The following is a 24,840-nucleotide window of genomic DNA, read 5'->3' on the forward strand; positions in this document are numbered from 1 at the left end:
GAGGACAGGGGTTTTTTCATTTTTACCTTTGTATCCACAGTCCCATGCACACAGTGGGTATTTAATTTAGTAGATACTGGTTGAATGAATGTTGCTTGTTGAATTCAATTTTACCATTGCATTTGTTCTAGCTTGTCAGTGTATTTTTTTGGGGGGGGGGCAGGGCAGTGAGGGTTAAGTGACTTGCCCAGGATCACACAGCTAGTTAAGTGTCAAGTGTCTGAGGCTGGATTTGAACTCAGGTCCTCCTGAATCCAAGGCCAGTGCTTTATCCACTGCACCACCTAGCTGCCCCTTGTCAGTGTATTTTTGAATCTCGACTTTCTCATACAGTTTGTTCCCTCTCCCTTCTTATTTTCTCTCTTCTTTTATTTGTATGGTTAAAAAAAAATCACATTACCCTAGGGATCCATACTCAGGGTGGAGGAGATCAAGAGGAGCCAGTGACTCCTGATGTATTTTGTCCTGACCATTTCCTCAAATCAGAAGCATCTGTGCCACATGGGTGCTCTCTCTTCCAGCTCAGATCCCAACCCCTTTAGAACTTGGTTGAAAATTTTTTGAGAGATGTTGTGACACACACATATATGTACACATATGTATATATATATGCATATATACACATATATAACATAAATGTGTATTATATACACATAAATATGCATACACATTTATATGTGTGTATATATATATATGTGTGTGTTCACTAGAGGCTTATTATCAGATTGGCTGCAGTGTGAAGATAGATAGATAGATAGATAGATAGATAGATAGATAGATAGATAGATAGATAGATAGATAGATAGAGACAGATAGACAGACAGCACCATGCTGCAGCCAACTTGGTGACCTGATGATAAGCCTCTATAAACTATACAATACCATAGAAAACAAATTAAGGGGCTTAAAAGAAATTGCAGGAAAGAAGTAGGAGGGGAGAAACTGAATGGAGTGAACACATACACATACACAAAGAGTCATATAAAAAACTATAATAATAGAGGGGAAAATGGGGGACATGGGAAAAGATTAAACCTTACTCTCATCAAAGTTGGCTCAAAGAGGGAACAACAAACACACTCAGTTTGATATAGAGATCTATCTTGCCCTTTAAGAAAGTTCAAAAAGGGACAGTAATAATAGAAGGGGTGGGGGGACAGATACAAGGGAGGGGATTTTAGGGAAGGCGGTGATGATAAGTAAAACAATTATGGGAAAGAGGGGGGCAGAGTGGGAAGGATTAACAGGTGAAAAATAGCATGGAGAGAAATAGTTAGTCATCATAACTATAAATGTGGATGGGATGAACTCACCCATTAAATGGAAGTGGATAGCAGAATGGATTAAAATCCCAAATCCTACAATATGTTGTTTACAAGAAACACATTTAAAGCATAGTGATACACACAGGGTAAATGTAAAGGTCTGGAACAAAATCTATTATGCCTCAACTGAAGCAAAGAAAGCAGGGGTAGCAATTATGATTTCAGACAAAGTAAAAGCAAAAATAGATCTAGTTAAAAGACAAAGAAGGAAACTATATTTTGCTGAAAGGTACCATAGACACCAAAGTCATATAAATACTTAACATATATGCACCAAATGGTATAGCATCTAAATTTTTTTTTGCAGGACAATGAGGGTTAAATGCCTTGCCCAGGGTCACAAAGCTAATGTCAAGTGTCTGAGACCGGACTTGAACTCAGGTCCCTCTGAATCCAGGGCCAGTGCTTTATCCACTTTGTCACCTAGCTGCCCCATGGCATCTAAATTTTTGAAGAAGTTGAATGAGTTACAGAAGGAAATAGATAATAAAACTATCCTAGTGGGGGACCTTAACATTCCCCTCTCAGAACTGGATAAATCTAACTAAAAAACAAAAAAAAAAACCCCAAAGCACTATACTAGGTTGGGCATTGGATAAAAGTAATATAGTATGTCACTGGGCCTGTCCTCACAGTGGAAGAGAATGATGATGATGATGACGACGAGGATGACAATAACTAGCTGAGAATACAAAGATACAGGGTCTCTATTTCTGCTGGGGGGTGCCAGTCAACTTACCTCAATTAATATTGAATACCCAATATTGGTCTACCTAGGAATTCAAATTCAAAACTAGACTGCAAGTTAGTCTAGAACAGGGGCTTTTAAACTGAGGTTCATGGATTTCTCCTACCTCAACACAGGGGTCTATGGATAGATTTCAGGGGATCTATGAACTTAGATAAGGAAAAATATTACCTCTTTCTTTTTACTAACCTCTCACTTAAATTTAGCATTTCCTTCAATTATTTAAAAACATGATGAGAAAGGTTCCATAGATTTCATTAGATTTCCAAAGGGTCCCTTTAAACAAAACGTTTGAGAACCCCTACATTAGCAGGAAAAGCCATGAAATAAGGAGACCTAGGCTCAGAGGGGTTTGACATTGGCCCTCATCTCACAGGAAAAATCCATTTCACTCTCAAGAGATGAACTGCCTGAAAAGAGTCAAGTCAGAATCCAGAAAACTTTATTCAAGCAGTTGGAGGAGAAAGGGGCAAGCAGAAGTGCACATGATGAAACCACAAGATTCTGAGATCAAGGAATCTCAGGGGTGGAAGGGAGTTCAGGAGCCACATAGGCCAAGCTGTACCTCAATAGGAATTCCCTGGTCCCTGATGGTTCTTTTTTTTTTTTTTTTTGGTGAGGCAATTGGGGTTAAGTGACTTGCCCAGGGTCACACAGCTAGTAAGTGTTAAGTGTCTGAGGCTGGATTTGAACTCAGGTCCGCCTGACTCCAGGGCCAGTGCTCTATCCACTGCGCCACCTAGCTGCCCTTCCCTGATGGTTCTTAACAAATAGTCATCTAGTCTTTGCTTGTAGAACTCCAGGGAGGGGAAATCTTGTAAGGCAGAACATTCTTGATAGCTCTAATTATTAGCAATTATTTTTCCTACATCAACCAAAAATGTCTCTCTGCAATTTCTACCCATTGTTCCCACTTCTTCCCTTTGGAGCCAAGTCTAACCCCTTCCCCACATGTTGTTGTTGTTGTTGTTCCGTAGTTTCAGCTGTGTCTTCATGATCCCATTTTGGGTTTTCTTGGCAGAGATAATGGAGTGTTTTGTCATTTCCTTCTCCAGCTCATTTTACCAATGAGGAAACTGAGGCAAACAGGGTTAAGTGACTGGCCCAGGGTCATACAGCTAGTAAGTATATGAGGCCAGGTTTGAACTCAGGTCTTCCTGACTCCAGGGCAGCTAGGTGGCACAGTAGATAGAGCACTGGACTTGCAACCAGAAAGACTTATCTACATGAATTCAAATCTGGCCCCAAACACTTATTTCTCTTTGTCATTCTGGACAAGTCACTTAACCCTATTTGCCTTCATTTCCTCATCTGTAAAATGAGCTGGAGAAGGAATGGAAAAACACTCTAATATCTCTGCAAAGAAAAAAACTCAAATGGGGTCACAGAGAATCTGACTCAACTAGAAAATGACCTAACAACTTCCTGCCTCCAAGCCCAGGGCTTTATCCACTGTGCTACCTAATTGCCCTTTCCCAAACGACAGATCTCAACTGTTTGAAGATAGCTATTATGTCCCCTCCAAGTATTTTCTTCTACAAGGGTAAACATGCCCAGTTCATTCAGTTGTTGCTCAGGTAGAATGATCTTGAATCCTTTCACCATGCTCATTGATATTCTATAGGCCCTCCAGCCTATCAATGACTTCTGTCAATGACAACTAGCAATTTGTTGCCTCTGAAAGTGGAGCTCCAGGTGATGAGGATCAATGACAGCAGGACCATCTCCTACCATGTTCTGTACATGATGCCTCCCTTAATGCAGCCTAAAATGAACTTCTTTGACTAGTGTGTTTTAACTACTTTATATTTTATACATATTTCCTGAACATTTGCATGTATACATGGAGTCTTACACTGAGGTTGGGTTCCATTTCACTGTGATCTTTGTATCTTCAGGGCCCACTGCAACAGTGCCTGCCACTGTAGGCGCTGAATAAATGCATGTTGACTTATTGATCACAAAAAAATGTGTTATCACCATATTAATGTCATTCTTCTAGTCCATCTGTGGGGGTGGGGTATGGGAAATCTTGTGTTTATACAGAATGCATTTTCCATCATGGAATTTTACCTATAGTGAGAAGGGATTACTAAGTTCCTATGACTTGGTAATAAAACAAAGAAGTAGGCCCCTGAGAATGCTCACAGTATTGCTTTGGAAAAGTTGTCAGAGCCATAAGCAAAAAGGCATGTGGAATCATAAATACTAAATTTGTATTCACACAGATCTGAGGAGGTGAGTACAATTAACATGAACAGGTCACAAAACACATGTCCTAACATGGCCTCTCTGGAGAATTTGCTCAAAAATGTAAAAGTATTATATATGATAGAGAGAGGACTGGGCCTGGAGGCAGGAAGATTTGAATTCAAATTCCACCACAGGCAGTTACTAACTGTATGACTCTGGATAAGTCACTTAAATCTCTATATGCTTCAGTTTTCTCAACTGTAAAATAGGGATAATAATAGCATCTATGGGGTTATCGAGAAAATCAAATAAGGTATTTGTAAAGTGCCTGGCACATAGTAGATGCTTATAATAAGTGCTTGTTTCTAATAACTACAAAATTGTTCCTTATAAATCTGTGTAGCAATTCACATGTATAATCTCATTTGATCTTTATAATATCCCTGTAAGAAGCAGCGTGACCTAGCAGACAAAGAACGGGCCTCAAAGCCAGGAAGACCTTAGTCTGGGTCCTGCCTCTCACACCTAATGAATGTGTGGCCTTGTACTAGTTCATCTCTCGGTTCTTGGAGGAGTTGCCAATCTGTACCCAATAGTGGAGAGACTCTTTCTATTGGGAGTTGCACACACAGATCAAATCACAGGTCCAGACAAAGACAATGAGAAACAACCTAGAAGAAGTTACTATTACCAGTGTTTTGTAGAAGGAAACAGAGGTTCAGAGAAGTTAAATGACTATCTGAGGCAAGATTTGAACCCAGGTCTTCTTGACTAGCATTGGGTCTAAGTCCAGTATGTTCCACTACACCATGCTGACTCAAGTTTTCAGATGTATAGAACTACTGAAGAAAACTCCTGCATTTCCTGTTAGCCATGAAGTCCAAAATCTCCACTTAAGGAGGGAGCTCAGCTCAGGACGTCTCTTTATTTCTCAATTGGCTGCCCTGCCGTGGGATTTCTCAGACTTCCTCATCATGCCCCAAGAAGCTCACCATTAGGAAAGCTTCACCAGCCTGCAAGATCCCATCAGCCTCGAGACTCTCAGTTCAGTTGTTTTTTCAATTGTGTCTGACTTATTGTGATGCCATTTTGGGGTATTCCCAGCGGAGATACTGGAGAGGTTTGCATTTCCTTCAACAGTTCATTTTACAGATGAGAAAAATGAGGCAAACAGGGAGAAGTGACTTGCCCAGGGTCACATCACATCTCAGTGTCTGAGGTCAGATTTGAACCCAGGAAGATGAGTCTTCTTGACTCATCTTCCAGCACTGTAGCCACTTTGCCACCTAGGCTCTACTTTATCACTACCAGCCCCTCTGTTTGGAGGGTGGAGCCACAAACTCCAAAACAGACAGTTCCTCTTTTCTTGTCTGGCTGTTCTATTCTGGGACTTCTCTGACTTCTCCATCACACCCTCAAGTCGGGTACCTTCCTCCTCTCCCCTATCCTTGTCATTCTTCGTCCTCTCCCATTAAATTGTAAGCTCCCCAAGGGCAGGGACTATCTGTCTTTTTTCCCTCACATTTGTATCCCCAGCACTTAGCAAGGTGCCTGGCACAAAATAAACTGTGAGAACCTTACATATAATGTTTTGGCTTGATTGTTTTTCTAATGGATAAGAAAGCACTTTGCAAGTTTAAGAGGGAATGGAGCATATTCACATCTGACTTCTATATAAACTGAATTTATCTTGTTTTGATATTAAAGGACAATGTATGTGAGAGGTGCCTTGTTAGTGGAAAAAAAAAAGAGAAACATTTATTACAAATGCAATGCCCAGCATGATGTATGAGACCCAGCTGACCTGCAGAATCCATTCAGTTAAAGAAGCTTTATTATATATGTGTGGTGTGTGTGTATGTATTATATATATATACATATGTGTATATATACACATATATAATTTTTTAATTTTTTATTTAATTTTATTTTTTTGCGGGGCAATGAGGGTTCAGTGACTTGCTCAGAGTCACACAGTTAGTAAGTGTCAAGTGTCTGAGGTCGAATTTGAATTCAGGTCCTCCCAAATCCAGGGCCAGTGCTTTATCCACTGAGCCACCTAGCTGTCCCCAAACAAGCTATTTGACTGAAATTACACTCCATTTAATCAAAGGTAACATTGTGTAGGTGAGAACAGCACTCTCTCAGAATACAGGTGTTCCTTCCATTAAAGAAGAATCTCCCCCACAAGGACAATAACACACAAATTAGGTCAGTCAGCCCCAGACCCATCTGGCTGGTCATACTGCTCAACTGTTTCCCCCAAACAGTTAAGGTTTGATAAAACCCCAAACAGTTTTGCCAAGCATTTTCCCCCTCAGTATTTAAATCCCAAGGGTATCTTAAGGGACATTTAATCCTTGTGTTTCTGGTTCATTTTCCCTTAACTCATCAAAGAGAGGTTATGCAAGATTGCTTTGATCTCCAATAAGATTTTTTCATGAGAGACTCGAGGCCATTACTCGCGGAACAGAAGGCTAAGTAGTGCCAAAGAGTGAGGGGAGTTAACAGCATGATGTTAATATGCTCCATTCACAGTCCCCGACCTTTGAGGCCCGAACTGGGTTCCAAACTTGGCAGAATGTTTCCTCCCACCCTCAGTCCAATAAAGCCCCTTAATGAACTACAGGGCAGCTGCATAGGCAGTGACATTGCTGTGTGATGACCAGGCCGTTCTCTTGGTTCTGCTCCAGGAGTGATAGTGATCAGGGCTGCATCAGAAATTAAACACTTGGGAGGGAAGCTGGTCCCTCTCTCTAGAAGAAAAGAGCAGAGCTGTTTTTCTCCTGATTCTAACACGTATTCACTGGCAGGCTTGCCAGGTAACTGGCAAAGTAAAGGGGTATTTATATCAGTCTTCCTTCAGCTGCCTCCAAGTGGCCCATGGGTTTCTGGGTGAGTTGTCATAAGACTAATCCCATCCTCAAGACTGTTTCTCAAGCATTACTGGCACTCAGGTAGTTGAGCAGGAAGGGTCAGAGGCTGAAAAACAAATGGCTTGGGAAATTACTACTAAAACTACAAGCTAAACAAATGTAGCAACAGATATAATAATAAAATACAGCCTCCTTTTATTACACTAGTGGAAGGAGTGCTGGTCTTGGTGGGGGAAGGGGCCTAGATTCTAGTCCTGGCTCTGGAAATAGCTAGTTGTGCAACCTTGAATGTGTCACTAAAGCTCCCTGGCCTAAATTTCTTTACTTATAAAATGAGATTAGATCAGGGGGTTCTTAAGTTGGGATCCATGAACTTTTTTAATGCATATATTTTGATAATAATATTTTGATATAATTGATTTCCTTGTTGTCTTATGCACTTTATTTCAAGCACTTAAATACATCTTGAGTAGGATTCTGTAGACGTCACCATTCTGGCAAAGGGACATAAAAAAGGTTAAGAAACTGGACTGATTGATCTCTTTGTTTTCTTCCTGTCAATTTTTTTTTTTTTGCAGTCTGATGTCATTCAAGAACCATAACAAGGTATTTACTTTCAGGGGTAAAATTCCTAACAGGTACAATATTCTTTGTCTCAGATTACTTACCCAGAAGCTTTCTTTGGGTGGCATTCCTGCTCTCTAATTTTTTTTGGGGGGGGGGGGGGGGGCAATGAGAGTTAAGTGCTTTGCCCAGGGTCACACAGCCAGTATGTATCAAGTGTTTTTTGAGGCTGGATTTGAACTCAGGTCCTCCTGAATCCAGGGTCAATGCTTTATCCACTGCACCATCTAGCGGGCCCCCCCCTGCTCTCTAATTTGAAAAATTATGTCGTAGAAAGGAAAACTAACTGACTTTGGAGTCTGAGGATCTGACTTCATATTATACTTCTAACACTTATTACCTGTGTGACCTTGGGCAAGTCACTTAATTTCCCTGAGCCTCAGTTTCCTCATGTGTAAAATTGAGGGGCTGTGGAATTCAGCTTTAATAATCCCTGAAGTATATTCCAGCATAAGGTCTGAGATTCTATGTGATCATTTGTTTGTATTTTTGGGGGGCAATGAGGGTTAAGTGACTTGCCCAGGGTCACACAGCTAGTAAGTGTCAAGTGTCTGAGGCTAGATTTGAACCCAGGTCCTCCTGAATCCAGGGCCAGTGCTTTATCCACTGCACCACCTAGCTGCTCCTATATGTGATCATTTGACCTCAGCTATCTAGAACCCAGGTTTGTGGCAACCTCACTTACCTAGAACATAGCTAAGAACCAGTAAATGAGCAACAACAACAACAAAAAGTCCAAATAGCTAAAATGCACTTTATTCATAGGAGAGACCCTTACTGGGAACCTATATTCTCTCTGTCTCTATGTCTCTGACTCTGTGTGTCTCTGTTCTTTTCCCTCTTCCTTTTTCCTTTCCTCCTCCCTTTATGTCTTTCTCTTTCTCTACCCCCTTCCTTCCTAGCATCCTTCTCTCTCTCTCTCTCTCTCTCTCCCTCCCTCCCTCCCTCTCTATTCTCCCTAGTTTTGTTTCTCTCTGTCTTTGTCCCTCTCTGTCTCCTTATCTCTCTCCCCACCCTCTTTATGTCTCTCTACCTCCCTCTCTGTGTATCTTGATCTTTCTCCTTCCCTTCCTTTCTGTCTCTTGTCTCCTCTGTCATTCTCTGTCTCATTGTTTCAATCCCTCCTTTCTCCTCTCTGTCTCCCTCTCTCTCTGTTTCTATCTGCGTTTGTCTCTGTGTCTTTGTCTTTGTGTGTGTGTTTGTCTCTCTCTTCCCTAACCCACTTGGCTACTTGGTTTTAGAAACAACAAATTAGAAAAGGGTAGGGCTTCTACATGACACCAGGGTCATCAGCAGACATGTTGATAAAAAGAAAGGAGCCAGAAAAACCATTTGTAAAAGACCAAGCAAACATAATTAAGAAAAACATGGCCTTTTGGGACCATTTAGTGAGACCTTCACCTCTTAATAAGCCCTGAGGATGTCTCTGGTTTTTTTTTTTGTTTGTTTTTTTTTTAGTGGGGCAATGAGGGTTTAGCGACTTTCCCAGGGTCACACAGCTAGTAAGTGTCAAGTGTTTGAGGCCAGATTTGAACTCAGGTCCTCCTGAATCCAGGGCTGGTGCTCTATGCACTGCACCACCTAGCTGCCCCAGAAATAATTATATTCTAAGAGAAGGCATGATGTCATAGACAATGGATGAACACTGGAACCAAGAAGACTTGAGCTCAAGACCCATCTCTGACATATATTAGTTGTCATGGACAGATTCCCATGGACAAATACCCTAACCTCTCAGGACCCCAGTCAACTCTCTTAAGGATAGAAGTTACAGTGGAAGAATTTTTCACAATTTTTCATACTAGGAGTTCCCTGTACTGAGGAAATCACAAGTCTGGACCTCCTTGCTTCTCTCTCCTCCCACTCCCCACCATATGTTTAAAGAAGATAAGAAAATTGCATAATATATTCTAGAAACTTTTCTATCCCAAATAGTCAACAAAAAAGGTCTCTGTGCTCAAACGGATAAACTTTTAGCTACCTGAGAACTTTGTCAATCCAGAGCAAGGCATTGCCATGGCGTCTTGAATGATGAGGTTTTATGGACTCTTTTTCTTTCATATTCTTATCCTTAACCTCCCCCTTCATAGAAATCACTGACACTTAAAATGCCACATTCTACTTTCTGATGACAATGAAAAATAACAGAGGGGTTCTTTGGCATAAAGACAAATCTCTGGATCAACTTGGCCATTGCTTTCATAGTCAGGTTATTAATTTAAGATAACTTCCAAATGTCAACAATCACTTTTTAATCTAGCCTTATAGAATTACTTTTAAAAAAGCAATAAACGTTTTTATTTGTAGTTTTGAGTTCCAATTTTTATCCCTCCTTTCCTCCCTCCCATTCCCCCTCCCTGAGGTGGTAAGCAATCAGATATGAGTTATACGTGTACAATTATGTAAAATATTACCATAGTCATTTTGTACAGGAAAACTTGAATGAAAGAAAGTAAAAAATAGTCTGTGTTCCATCAATATCAGTTCTTTCTTTGGAGGTAGATAGTATGTTTCATCAATAGTCCTTTGGATCATCATATTGTTAAGAATAGTTGTTATTCACAGTTTTTCATCAAACAATATTGCTGTCTCTGTGTACTATGTCCCTTTGGTTCTGCTCACTTCACTATCCATCAGTTCATACAAGTCTTTCCAGGCCTTTCTGAAATCATCTCTGCTTGTCATTCTTATATCACAATAATATTCTGTCACTAAAATATACCACAGCTTATTTAGCAAAGATGGCATAACAAGAGTGGAGAATGGAGAAAACATAGAAGCTACTCATCTTGTTTCTGCTTTCTTTTCCAACAGGAATGATTTTGGAATTGGAAATGATAGAACAGAAAAAGATTGATGGGGAATTGAAACACAAGATTAGTGAGAGTAATAGAAATAGAACAAGAAGATGGAGGGGGAGATGGGAGAAGAAATACAGAGATGGAAACAAAGAACAGATATTTATGTCATGCTTTAAAGTTTGAAAAGTGTTCTTACATACATTATCTCATTTGATAATGGAAAGTATTTTGATAGAAGATAGTTAGTGACCACCTACACTGCTTAGATAAATTCAAGTCATCAGATCTGAACAAATGATACTTCAGGGTACTGAAAGAACTGGTAGAATTGATTGCTGAGACACTGTCAGTGAGCTTAGAAAATATACAGAGAATGTGGAAGATTCCAACGCTCTCCGAAAGGCCTTATGTTGCTGTGATTTCAAAACAGAAAAGAAAGCATAGCCTTCAAACTATAGGCCAATGAGCTTGGCTGATTTCTGGAAAAATTCTGAAGGAATGAATGGTTAATAAGTATTTAGAAAGGGAAGGAGAGATTGCTAAGAATTTCGTCAAGAACAATTTATGCTAAGCAAACCTCATTTTCTTTTTCTCAATCAGGATTAACTGATGGATAGTTAGTTCAGAGAAATTTTGAAGTCATAGTTTATTTGAACTTCAACAAAACATTGAGAAATCTTTTTCATTCTATCCTTATGTCCAAGATGACAAATTATGAGTGAGACCAATTGTAATTAGCTGTCTGCTGGAATAGTTGAGTTAGAACCAAAGAGTAATTGAATGTTTATAAATAGATTTTATTGATATCTTTTGTTTTTCCATTGCCTAGATTTCCCCCTTGTATCCTTCCTCTTCCTTCACCTCAGAGAGCCATAATGACCAAGAATTAAAAGAAAAGAGAAAGAACAAAATCAGCAAAACTGATCAATATATTGAATAATTCTGATGCTGTCAGACTCTCCCCTATTCATATATTTCTGCAACGGAATAATGGGAAGAGCTGTCTTTTTATGCATCTTTTTTGGGCCAAGCTTGCTCTTCATTTCTCAACAGTCATCTTCAGATGTTGTTCTTTCAATTTGCATTGATGTAGTCATTGTGTTCCTGGCCCTCCCTACTCTACCTTGCATCAGTTTATATAGGTATTTTCATGTTTCTTTGTATTTATTATTATTGTTATTTGTATTTATTTCTTATCACCCAGTAATATCCCATTATATTCTTGTAACATAAATGATGGGTTTAGCCATTCACCAACTGATGGACAGATATTTTTCCCCAGGTATTTGCTATAACAAAAGGAGCTGTTATAAATATGTTGTTGTATATTGAGCCTTTACTTTATTTTATTTTTTTTTGGTCAAAGACCTCTGAAGTATATACCTACTTGTGGAATCTCTGGGTTGAGAATAGACATTTTAGCCACTTTATTTGTATAATTCCAAATTGCTTTCCAGAATGGTTATACTAATTCACCATCTTTGTCAATTTGCAGAGCATGAGGTCAAACCTCAGATTGTTTTGATCCACGTTTTAAAAAGTCATTATCAGTGTTTTGGAGATTCTGTTATATGGTTGTTAATGGTTTACACAAGTTGTTCTTTTGAGAACTGCCTTTCCATATCCCTGGACCACTTATCTAATGACTCATGGTCTTATATATTTCTGTTAGTTTTCTCTGTCTCTTAGATACCAAACTCTTATCAGAGATAGAGCAGTTTAAAATGAATAGTTTTATATGAATGACTTGGTATCAACTTAGAGGGAAATTTCTTGGGGGGCATCTCAGTGATCTGGCCTTGACCCTATTCTCTTCAACATTTTTATCTATGATGTGTTTGAAGATATGGAAGGCATGCTTATCAAATTGAGAGAGAACACAAAAGCGAGGAGATAGCTAATGCATTTTGTAACAGTTACGATTTGACTAGGGCACAACAGGTTGTAATGTCTGGATGAATCTAACAACATGGAACTTGATAGATAAACATAAAGCTCTTACAAAGATTCAGAAAATAAACTTCACAAGAAAATACGGGAGACCTAGCAAGATAATCTATGTACTACAGTTTGGAGACTTTATGGGCTGTTAGAACAATAAAATCAACAATGTGACATAGCCATCTTCAAAAAAGTAAATGAGACCTCACGACTGCATTAAGAGAGACACATTGTATCCAAAATATGAGTGGTGAATATTCTTGTTGCATCCCTGCCTTGGTTAGGCCCACATATGAAATATTACACTCAGTTTGAGTATCACATTATAGGAAGGACATTGATAATTTGCTTAAGTGTGCAGAAGAGATTTGTAAATCTTGCCCACACAAGAATCAGTTAAAGGAACTGTCGTGTTTAGCCTGGAAAAGAAAAAAATAAACAGAGACCGACTATAGCTATTTAAAAGTATTTAAGGGCCAGTCATTTAGAGAAGGATTAGATATTTTATGTATGGCTCCAGAAGGCATAAGTGGGATCAGTGACCGAAATTTACAGTCAGACTTAGGTTCAATGTAAAGAAACATTTCCTAACATTTAGAGCTACTGAAAAAAATGGGATGAGCTGTCCCAGGAGGTAGAGTTTGCTCTTACTATTAGAGTTCTTCAGGAAGAAGACTGAATAAATACTTGTTGGGGACATTACAGGCAGGAATTTTGTTCAATTATGGATTAAGCTAGATGGCCTCTGATATGCCTTCCAATGCTGAGATTCTATGACTCTGCTAAAGAGCAGGCAGGATATAATTGCTGAGTCTTGGTGTCAGTGATCTTTTAAAAATCATAATGAACACGATATTTGTTGTGGGCCTGAAGACTGGCAAAAATGCCTTGATTAAAAAAAAAATTAAAGGGTTTAGAGTCTTAAAATTATAGGCTGCTGTACTTGACTTGGATTTCTGGAAAATATTATTTAATAATTCTGGAAAATCTTATTTAACAAAATTTCTGGAAAATATTATTGAAGGGATAGTTTTAAGTATGTACAACAGGAATTGATGATCCTTAAGAGACAATATTAGTTCATCAAAAATATGTTGGGCCAATCTAACACATTTCGTTTGTTAAAGGATTACTTACTAGACTTGTAGATCAGGGTAATGGGTATTAACTTAGATAATGAGTCTATGAATGATTGTCATTTTGTTTATTTATTTAGAAAGATTTTTTTGCAACTATGTAAAACATTACCATATTAGTCATTTTGTATAACTTGAATGAAAAATGAAAGAAAGTGAAAAATAGCATGAAAAATAGTCTGTGTTCCATCGATATTTAGTTCTTTCTTTGGAGGTGGATAGTATGTTTCATCAATAGTCCTTTGGGATTGTCTTGGATCATTGTATTGTTGAAAATAGTTAAGTCTTTCACAGTTCTTCATCAAACAATATTGCTGTCCCTGTGCACAATGTTCTCTTGGTTCTGCTCTCTAGAAAGAAATTTTGATTGAATTATTGTAATATGGTGATGGCAGTATATTTTCTTTTTCAAATATTAATTAAATAACTCAATTCAAAATGTCTGTGTTTTATTAAAGCATTATTATTTTTTTCCGGGACAATGGGAGTTAAGTGACTTGCCCAGAGTCACACAGCTAGTAAATGTCAAGTGTCTTAGGCTGGATTTGAACTCGGGTCCTCCCGAATCCAGGGCTGGTGCTTTATCCACTGTGCCACCTAGCTGCCCCATAAGCATTATTTTTCATGATAATGATGGCTAATTATTAATGATAGTTATGGTTGATAGACAAACTTATTAATGATATATTTATAGAAAGATGCAGGAATGTAGATTGGATGATGGTAGAGTTAGGTTAATTTGGTATTTCTCTAAAGTATAATGATGAAAATGGGTTTTTTTGGTCAGCATTGAGACTGGCCTCTAGGAGGATGCCCCAGGTACTCATTCTTAGTCTTGTTCTGCTCACTATTTTTTACTGGTGACTCAGATGAAGGAATAGATTGACATCCTTGTCAAAGTCTCAGATGGCACAGATCTGCAAGGGATAGCTAGCACATTGAATAGCAAAAGCAGGAGCCAATAAGATCTTTATGGGCTACAACAGTGGTCTGAATCTAAGAAGATGAAATAGAGGGTCGCTAAATGTTAAGTCCTGAACTTGTGTTAGAAAGATCAACTATACCAGTACAGGATTAGGGAGGCATGGCTGAAACAACTATCCACGTGAAAAAAGCCCGAGGGTGGAGTGGGGTTTATGGATTGTGAGCTCAACATGAGTCAAAAGCATGACAAGACAACTCAAAAAAGTAATTTGGTCTTAGGCTGCATCATTGGAGGCAGCTCTAAGGTTCTGATCTTTGGTTTTGGCTATGCTTATGTCTAATTCAACTAAATTTCAGTTTCACAAATCCCTATCAGGTACTCATGATCATCAAGGCATTGTAAATATTGTGCATTGCATATTGAGGATGGAGAAGGGAATAAGGTCCCTGTTCTTAGGAAGTTTATATTCTAGTAGGATGTGAACATAAGACATGCCCAAATAACTATTTTTGAGGTATAATTGGAAAGTGAAATGACAAATTCAGAATATCATGTTAGACAGCAAGATGGATAGAGTGCTGGGCCTGGAATCAGGTAGATCTGAGTTCAAATCTTGCCTCAGATACTTACTATCTGTGTGAACCTGGCCACATTACTTAATCTCTGTCTGCTTCAGTTTTGTCAACTGTAAAATGGGACTAATAATAGTACCTACTTCATAGAGTTGTTATAAGGATCAAATGAGATGATGTTTGTAAAGTGCTTAGGGCAGTGTCTGACACATAGTAGGACCTTTATAAATGCTTATTCCCCACCCCCTCATGCTGTTCACAAAGAGAAAGCTCACCTTTGTCTGTGGGAATCACTCTTCCACTAATATCACTGAATATCAATGTCTTGTTCTCTTGGCCCTGAGGGTCATGGCAGTCTTCGTGGAGTCCCTCTGCTTCTTCATCTTCTAGTATAGATGTTAAAAAACAAGCTGTAATTACCTTTGAAGTGGTTTGCCTGATGTAGCCTAAGCACAGCAAGGTAAGTTGACCAAATGCCACATGAAAACTACAGCTTCTTTGGCTTCGTTTATATTGAAAGTTCAGGTCAATGTCATTCAGTTGCAGAAGCAGCACAACGGCATGTGTCAGCAAGTACTCTAACACAGGGGCTTTTAACATTTTTTTTTCAATATTATGGATTCCTTTGAGCTTATTGGCCCTTTGTCAGAATAATGCTTTTAAATGAATAAAATAAAAAATCTAGGATTACAAAGGAAATTATATTGAAATAGGTTTATAACAATATTTCTTCCCATCCTAAGTTCATGGACCACCTGAAATCTAACCATAGACCCCTTGGGGGTCCATGGACCTCAGTTTGGGAACTCTTGCTCTAAACAATACATAATTCTTAGTAATTGCTGCCATCTTTTCTCCCACTGAGGGGCTGGGTAGGAACGGAAGAGAGCTACACAAAACCGGGATCATTTTGTACTTTTAAATCCATTTCATAGACTACCATCCCAAAGAATTGGTCTCCTAGTTGTTAACTTTCTAGTGATGAGTCTCTTGGTTCTTACCTTGGCCAAGCAGACACATGGGGTCACTAGAAATAAAGCTGAAATACTTCTGACTACAGGCAAATCTAGTCTAGAGTTAGCACTCTGTGGGCATAGCTTTGATGATCCAGGGTCATACCCATACCACGGTGTAGCATTGGTGTAGGATTTTCATGGAGGAGACCCTTTACTAGTTCTTAAAATTCACATAATTATAGTATTTTAGAGCTGCAAAATCCTAAGGATTTGGTAAAGAGTAGATTTCCTGATTTAAGATCCTGAAAAGCTGAAAGTTTAAATTTCATAAATTGAATCATATCCTAAATGTCTAAGGAGAACTCACTACTTAAGGAAATTTTTAGGTATTCTTTTGGTAAAGTGAAGGATGCTTTTTAAAATAATATAGTCTTCTTTAAATGACCTATTTTTAAGGTTGAGTTTTTATGTACCAAGTCTTTAAAAATCAAGATCATCCGTATCAATAAATTGATACAGATAAACAAAGTTTATCAGTAAAATAGTGATCAGTTGGTTTATTATTGATTTGTTGAATTAGATCCATTTCAAAATATTCTAGCATGAATTTTCTTTTTTCTTTTTTGTTTTTTTTTTTGCAGTTTTCTTTTTAAACATTCTGAACCAAAGAAGCACCAAATAAAATAAACATTTCCATATACATTGAGAAAGAGGATTGTACGTGGAACTACAAGTACATCGAGTTTACTTTTCTTTTTAAGTATATAATAAACTCAGAATGTAGCTTTCAAAGTTGTCCTGCTTGTGTGTGATTCTATCTGGATATCTTTCTCTTCTTTTTTGATTTAGAAACTCTCCCTAACTTTTCTCTTCCTCCTGTACTCTATCCCTGGAAAAAAAGATAGTGGAGTTGGGGCAGGGGAACCCTTGTAATAAATATGCAAATATGCATAGTCAAGCAAACCAAATTCCCATATGACCCTGCCCTAAAATTGTGGCTTCTCCAGATTTAGTCCATCACCTTGGTCTTAGGAGATAGGTAGCATACATCATCGCTATTCCTCTGGAATCTTTGTTAGTTACAGCATTAATTAAAGTGGTTCAGACATGCTACCATTTGTTCAGCCATTTACAAATTAATAGGCACCCTCTTAGTTTCTAGTTCCTTGCCACCACAAACCTTATGCAAATATTTTTGTACCTATGGGTCATTTTCCTTATTCTTTGAGCTTTTGGGGGTATAGGCCTAGTAATTATATCACCTGATCAAAAGGTAAGGATTGTTTTATGTATTCAGGAAATTAAATGATTCTCGTAATTTACAAGAATGGTGACTCATAATTCAGTATAACTCATGATGCACAACCTAATGGACATTATGATATAATCTCTACACAGCAGCCAAAGTAGTACAGTATTTTACTATTCATATCTCTGGAACCCAAGATTTCCCTTGAAGTATATATGTACAGTTATTTAGTCTCCCCAATCCCTTTCACCTGAATTGCCCCCAAAAACATTTTCCAAAGAAGGGACTAGCCAATGAGCAAATCTGAAGGTGATGGGATTTCTGCCATGTAATTTCTCAGATGACAGGGAAATGTGATCTCAGCATTACTGGTCCAGGCTGACTTTGGGGTCACAAAGGCCTGTGTTCAAGTCCTGCCTCAGATATATACTAGTTGTGTGACAATGAACTTTCCTCTTAAGCTTAGTTCTCATGGAAACAAAGTCTCTAAGACTCAAGTTACAGAAGAGTTTCTGATTTATATCAGTGAAAGGAATTTTCCCATGGGAGTTTCCAACATCAATAACATCACAGGTCTAGACAAAAAAAAGTTCTTAAGTGTCTAATGGATCAATCAATGTGCATTTATTAAGTACTTACTATGTGCCAGGCATTGCACTAGGCACTGGAGATACAAAGACAAAAAGAAAACAATCCCTGCCCCTAGGGAGCTTTCATTCCATCAAAAGAAACAACATTAACATATGTAAGTAGATACAAAATATATATGAAGTAAATATAGGGTAATTTTGGGAGGCAAGCACTAGGGTAGGGAATCAGGAAAGGTGTCCTGTGAGAGTTGGCAATCAGGCCGGGTTTGATGACAGCACAAAAGGCAGAGTTCAGGAGGGAGCAAGCACATTCTAAGAATGGAGGAGCATGCCTGCTCAAAGGTGTGGAGTGGGGAGAGAGAATTTTGCATTTGGAGGAGAGCAAATTGGCCACTTCCTCTAGACTATAGACTGTGCCACGGAATAGTGTCTAACATCTAGAAATGTAAAATGGCATCAAGTTGTGAGTCTTTTAGTATTTGATGCTTGGGATAACCAAGGAAGTGATGTGGTCAGAGGAAGATAACTTTGGCAGCCCTATGGAGGGTGGATTCAAGAGGAGAGGGACTGGCAAAAGGGAAACTGATTAAGAGGCTCATGCCTTAGTCTGGACCAGTGGTGACAAGGGCCTGAACTAAGGCAGTAGCTGTGGGAGTAGAGAGAAGAGGACATATAGGAGTGATGTCATAGGATTGGAATTTACAAGATTTGGCAACTGACTGCATGTTGCAGGGGAGGGGGAGTCAGCAATTAAGGATGACATGGAGATTGTGAACCACTAAGGTTGGTGGCACCCTTAGCAGGAAAAGGAAAGGTAGGTAACTTGAGGTGTAAAGATAATGAGTTCAATTTTGAACATGTTGAGTTTGAGATTATGTTGCATAATGTGAATATGGTGGGATCCATGAAGATTATGGGGAATAACATCCCATTCCTCTAAGAAGCTTCCTTTCTAGATGAATCAAGAGCTCTATGATTTAGTGTTCACTGTTGTCCCACATGGCATGTTAATCTCTATCGGGTTTTTATGGATCTTCCCCTCATCTACATACCCCCAGCTCTGAGACTTAACCACTACTTGTGTGGTGGCTTTGCCTTGCTCAATATTATATTGTTTTTTCTGTGTTTGTCTTGCCTAATAATACATTTCATCTGTCATGTCTGTCTTTGTACTGGTGGTGCCCCTCCCATGCCTGGAACACACTCCCTCACCTCTGCCTCATGGATTATGTAGGTTGGTTTTTTTTTCTCCCCAAGATTTAGTTTAACCCTCACTTTTTGCATAAAAAAGGTCTGCATTCCAGATCCCCTCCCCCACCATGCTACTTCTGTGCCTTATTCCCCTGAGTTCAAATTCAGCCTCAGATACTTAGTAGCTATGTGATCCTGGGTGAGTCACTTAACCCTGTTTGCCTCAGTTTACTCACCTGTAAAATGACAACCCCCTCCAGTACCTTTGCCAAGAAAACCCCAAATGAGGGTCATGAAGAGTTGGACATGACTAAACAACATATGTATATGTGTGTGTGTGTGTGTGTGTGTGTGTGTGCAGAGATGTAGATAGAGTATTTATTGTTCCTCTCTTTACCTTCAGGCAGCTAATCCTCATGCAGACTGTGACATCCAGACTACAATTAGCAAATTCACTTTTCTATTTTGGGTAGGGGAAAGAAAGGGAGGAAGCCAGCCACAACTCAAAGGGCACACGTAAGTGTGGACTTGGATAGCAGCGTGCCAGATAGGACTGTTGAGCAGGGAAGACCATGTGGTTGTCACCATATCTATTACAGTAAGCTATGATGGAGAGACAGAGGACAGAGAGCATGCCTTAGCAAGAGAAGACAGGAAACCACTACCATGGATGTGGAGACTAGGAGCTACACCAGGGACCAGCAGCACCCTGGGAAACCATGTAAGGAGAGAAGCAGCCATGCCACACTACAAGTGAAGAATTGTGTGGTCAAGCCATGTACAAGAGTTATGGAGCAGATGTTAGGTTTTGCGGATGCTATTTGAACTGCTTAGATGGAGGCTGAAGATTCCTCAAGTTCCTGCTTCCTCTCCCCTTTCCTCTGCTGAGAAATTGTGAATCTGTTCCCAAATATCTGTTTTTAAGTGGTTTTATTTCCCTTAAGTTTTTTAAAAGACAGTTTTCTAAGTTAAATGTGGTTAATCATTGCATTGCTGGTCTATGTGTTTCATTACTCCCATGTAATAGAGGAAAGAGGGAATGGGGAAATGAGGGAGGGGGAGAGAGAGGGAGGGAGGAAGAGAAGGAAGGAGGGAGGGAGAGAGAAAGAGGGAAGGAAGGAGAAAGAGGGCAAGAGAGAGACAGAGAGAGAGAGAAGGAGGGAGGGAGGGAGAGAGGGAGGGAGAATTCATAACAAATGGAGTATACAATTTTGACAGAGAAATTCCTAGCTGGGGGTTCAAATTGAATAAGAGAATTATTATTTTTTATTTAACAACTTCCCAGAGCAAGCATAAAAACATGGTCTAGCAATGGTCTGGAGTTTCCCACATAGTAGTAGGTCCTTAAAAATACTATTGATTGTAGAGCACCAGCCCTGGATTCAGGAGGACCTGAGTTCAAATTCGACCTCAGACACTTAACACTTACTAGCTGTGTGACCCTGGGCAAGTCACTTAACCCCAACTGCTTCACCAAAAAAAAAAAACAAAAAACAACAACAAATAAAGGTCACCCATAAACCAGGAAAAAAATATTTGAAAAAAAATACTGTTGATTTGATTGCATTGCCTTTTCTATCTGATTTTAAGCCTAGAAGGGCAAGGATTGTGTGATTTATCTCCTTTGTCTCCCACAACACCAAGCATGGATGGCACCGAACACCAGCTTAATAGAAAGTAAACATTTGGTGATCTGATTAAATAACTTCAAGGCAAAGGAAAAGTCTACACTTGGCATAACCAGTACAGGTGTGTATGTAGGTGTTAGCGAAGAGAGGGCTCTGAACAAGTGGGGTGAGATCGTCATTCCCCTTCATTTGTGAGCCTTAGAAGAAGAGTCTCTGAAAATTGGGAGGGAAGCATTTTGCAGACCGGGAGCAAAGGAAGGAGATGGATTTTCTGAGGAGGCAGAATTATAATTTGTGTTTTTCCCCCCAAGGCTTCTCTGAAGAGAAAGTACTCTGTAATTTAGGATTTTGCCTAATTGCTGCTTGGAGTTCCCCATGACTGTCTTTTTCAGGCAGCTCTGTGTTCCTACCACACAGAGGTGCTCCATAATGGCCCAAATGTCTCTTCCAAGGATAGCTAAAAGGTAGAGATGACTCAGATAGGGAGGGGGGTCAGTCGCTAGGGTTCTGTTTATTTTCTTGTGCTCACATTTTTTTTTCAGGCAACGGGGATGAGTAGGAGTGATGGGAGTGTTTTCATGAAATTATAAGAATACATTTGGCCCACAGAAATCTCTGGTCGGGTGCCTGTTCCAATTTAAGCACTTGGCAGCTGGTGGCCAAGGAGAGGACGTGCAGAACTGTTGCACCGATGCCTCTTCTGAGGACAAGTGCAGACTTTGTCCATGTCTCTGGGGCTTCAAGGTACGCTGTGCTGTTCTCTCTCTGATTCTTGCTTAGGTCTACTTTTTGGATTCTCTGTCTGTGAAACAACTACTGGTTCTCATTCGATGACGAATGAGGATTTAGTCACTTATGTCTGTAGCTTTTATTTTTTCTAGTGCCTCAAAAAAAATCAATTCTGAGTGTCCATAAATAGTAATAAAAGCACCAAGTAGACTCTGTGTGTGTGTGTGTGTGTGTGTGTGTGTGTGTGTGTGTGTTTAAGTTCCCTGGAATTCTTAAGGCAGAATCTAACTGGACAACCAGGAGCTTCAGACACATCCTTTGATGCTCACACTTTAAAAAGAAAAGAAGGGGCAGCTAGGTGACACAGTGGAAAGAGAACTGGTCCTGGAGTCAGGAGACCCCAAATTAAAATCCAACCTCAGATACTTAACACTTACTAGCTGTGTGCCCCTGGGCAAGTCACTTAACTCTAATTGCCTCACCACAAAAGAAAAAGCCACCCCCCACCAAAAAAACCCAAACCAACAACAAAAAACAAAACCCCTACAACTAAGTTTATTTGGCATTTATAATATGAATTTGAGCTGACCAGAGTAATCACAGGAAGAAATCTGTCTAGGCAAGATGCCAAATAAGTATAAATTATGAGATCCATGAAAGTGTTCACTTTGACCTGGGGCCTCTTCTACAATCTGTTTTCAGTAATAGGTAGATCATCATTATGCTCAAATACAGTTTTGATCCATAGCAAGATGTATCATACAGAGGGTGGTAGTGACCAGGCAAGAAATACTCCAGCATACTTATTAATCTCATTGGAAATCCTGTTTAAATAAACATTTGGGGAAAAAAAAAGATTGTGAATAGATATCACTAAAGGGCAATAGACTGAGGCGTATGTTTGTGCATGGTGTTTGCCGAATATCAGAACCAGATTGTCTAATAAAATAGTTACTATTTACACAATGCTTTAAGGTTTACAAAGCTCTTTACACATATGATCTCATTTGATCCTTATAACCCTATGAGGTAGAGGGCATTGTTGTTTCCATTTTATAGGCGAGGAAACTGAGACTGAGAATGAATGACTTGTACAAGGTCACACAGCTAAGACAAATTCAAATTGAGACCTGGATTTGAATTCAGGTCTTCCTGACTCCATTTACTGGGTCACCTAGCTGTTTGTGGCCATTTAGACCAGTGGCCTCCTCCCACTGGGGCTTAAAAGGTAGTTTGTTGAGGGGCCCTCAAGGTTAGGAAGTGGAACAGTTAGCAGCAAGAGCCAAATTCTGGTCTTTTTCTGGAAAGCTTTCTTTATTATATGGGATTGTATGTTACATGGTGCTATAACAAGCCTAGTCATCATATGTTGATCTACCTTCCACAATGAACAGAATAATAATCAGAGCTAACATTTATATAGTGCTTACTATGTGTCAGGCACTTTACAATTGATTTTATTTAATCCTCATAACAATCCTAGGAGGTGGGTGCTACTATTAACCCCATTTTACAGATGAGGAAACTGAGGCAAACAGATTAACTGATTTGCCCAGGGTTAAATAGCTAGGAAAAATATGAGATTAGATTTGAACTCAGGGCTTCTTGACACAGGCTCAGCACAATATCGCCCCACTGCAAGGCCATTTATTGTTCTTCCTCACCAATGGGAAAATTACCTGGGTGCCAAATGTTACATCCTTTATCTGACACCTGGGGATTAAAGGGGACTCTGACAATTAAAGAGATAATTAGCAATCCAGAAGACAAGGAGAAATCATTGTATCATTTATTTTAAAAAGCCTTTTTGTGAGTATGTTTGAAATGTCTGTGGAACATAGAGTTCTTATCGGCAGCTATATCTTTATTGGAAGAATTTTATATTGCACGAGCCACCATCTGGTGACAAATAGTGGTTCAAACATGTTAAGACTTTACTAAATTCCTTATAGCCTAATGAAGGACTTATTTCACATGAGGCAACTTTCTATTCTTTTCTACTCTTTACTGTATCATTTTAATTGATACATAAAACTATTATCCCCATGTCATTTGGAAAAATAGATATTATTTTGTCAAGATTTAAACATTTAATGATTGGTGGCTTTTCACAAATTTATTTTCTCTGATTTTTTGTTATGCTTTGGTTCAATGTATAAGATATAAGATTCTTATATTTTCTGAACAATTTTTATTTTATAACTTTGTAAATTATGTTTTAAAAATACAAACAGGAATTTAAAAATATTTTGACAAAATAGAAATTAAAATGCCTTCTAAAACTCACAAATAAAATGCCTTTTAAAACTCACAAAACAGAATAGGCCTATTTTCCATTTTTAAAAGTATAGACTAAAAATATTTCTGTATATCATTGTCCTTTAAATAAAAACAACATTCCAAATCGAGAAGTCTCCAAAGTCTTGGTCCCTAAGATCCCAAGAGGGTCTTAAAAGCCCCAGTCAGGCAGCTAGCCACAGCATTGCCTTCATTTTGTGTGTGTATATACACGTATATGTATGTGTAGACACATGTATTTGCATAACCTAAAACTTCTCAATTGTGGATCCCCTGAAAGCTGTCCCAGGTTTAAGGTATATGTTGAATCAGCATCAGTTGAGCCCCCATTGATATTTCTTTGACCAGACTAACACTAGCTCAGAAAAACTATATTTAAATAGCATGACAAAATAAATGATAAGAAAAATTCTTTTCAAGGAACGCATTCCCCTATAGATTCTTACACAATTGGGGGCAGCTAGGTGGAGCAGTGGATAGAGCACTGGTCCCAAAGTTGGTGACTTTGCACAGCCCTGCCTTCCTTAAATCCGATTCACTGCAAGTCATAAGATCACTTCAATGTCATGGTTCTCTTTGAGAATGAAGGACAAACAAAAACTTACACAATTGATGGGAGAGGGAACACATGTAGAAACACACAGAAAAAGAGAACAGATGTAGTTAGGACAATTCATTCAACTCAATTCAGCTGGGTTGCATCCCCAATAAAATTTCTCTGTCTCCAATGCTGTTGCTTACCTCTAGATAACCGTGTTATCTGCTGGTCTGTTGTTGTAGAAGTGGTTTTCTCCAATATTGCAAAATGCTGGGGAGTGGGGGCTGGGGAAGGGCATTTGCTATTCTTTCTACTCTGCTGTCTTAAGCTGCCCTATGAAGCAATCACCTTCAAGTACTTTGCTTAATTTTAATTTCTCTGTATCTTTACCCCCACTCCCACCCCAAACAGGGAAGGGTCTCATTTCTTTTAGTTCAGAACTCCAAGGGCTACATCACTCTTTTGTAATTTAGATCTCTAGCTAACCAGCCAACAAGATAGAGAAATTCTTATGAATTAA

The 24,840-nt window shown here is 39.0% G+C and overlaps 1 long non-coding RNA gene across 1 annotated transcript; it reads right to left on the reverse strand.

Moving 5' to 3' along the window:
* Window positions 1-13,934: 13,934 nt before the first annotated feature.
* LOC122741589 lies at window positions 13,935-24,632 on the reverse strand. The gene is made up of 3 exons (XR_006354862.1): window positions 24,524-24,632; window positions 15,417-15,527; window positions 13,935-13,994 (listed from the first exon to the last, which is right to left on the reverse strand). It is a non-coding gene; the product is annotated as an uncharacterized LOC122741589 (long non-coding RNA).
* Between the last annotated feature and the right edge of the window lie 208 nt (window positions 24,633-24,840).

The sequence above is a fragment of the Dromiciops gliroides genome, chromosome 1 (genome assembly GCF_019393635.1).
Source record: "Dromiciops gliroides isolate mDroGli1 chromosome 1, mDroGli1.pri, whole genome shotgun sequence".
NCBI lineage: Eukaryota > Metazoa > Chordata > Mammalia > Microbiotheria > Microbiotheriidae > Dromiciops > Dromiciops gliroides.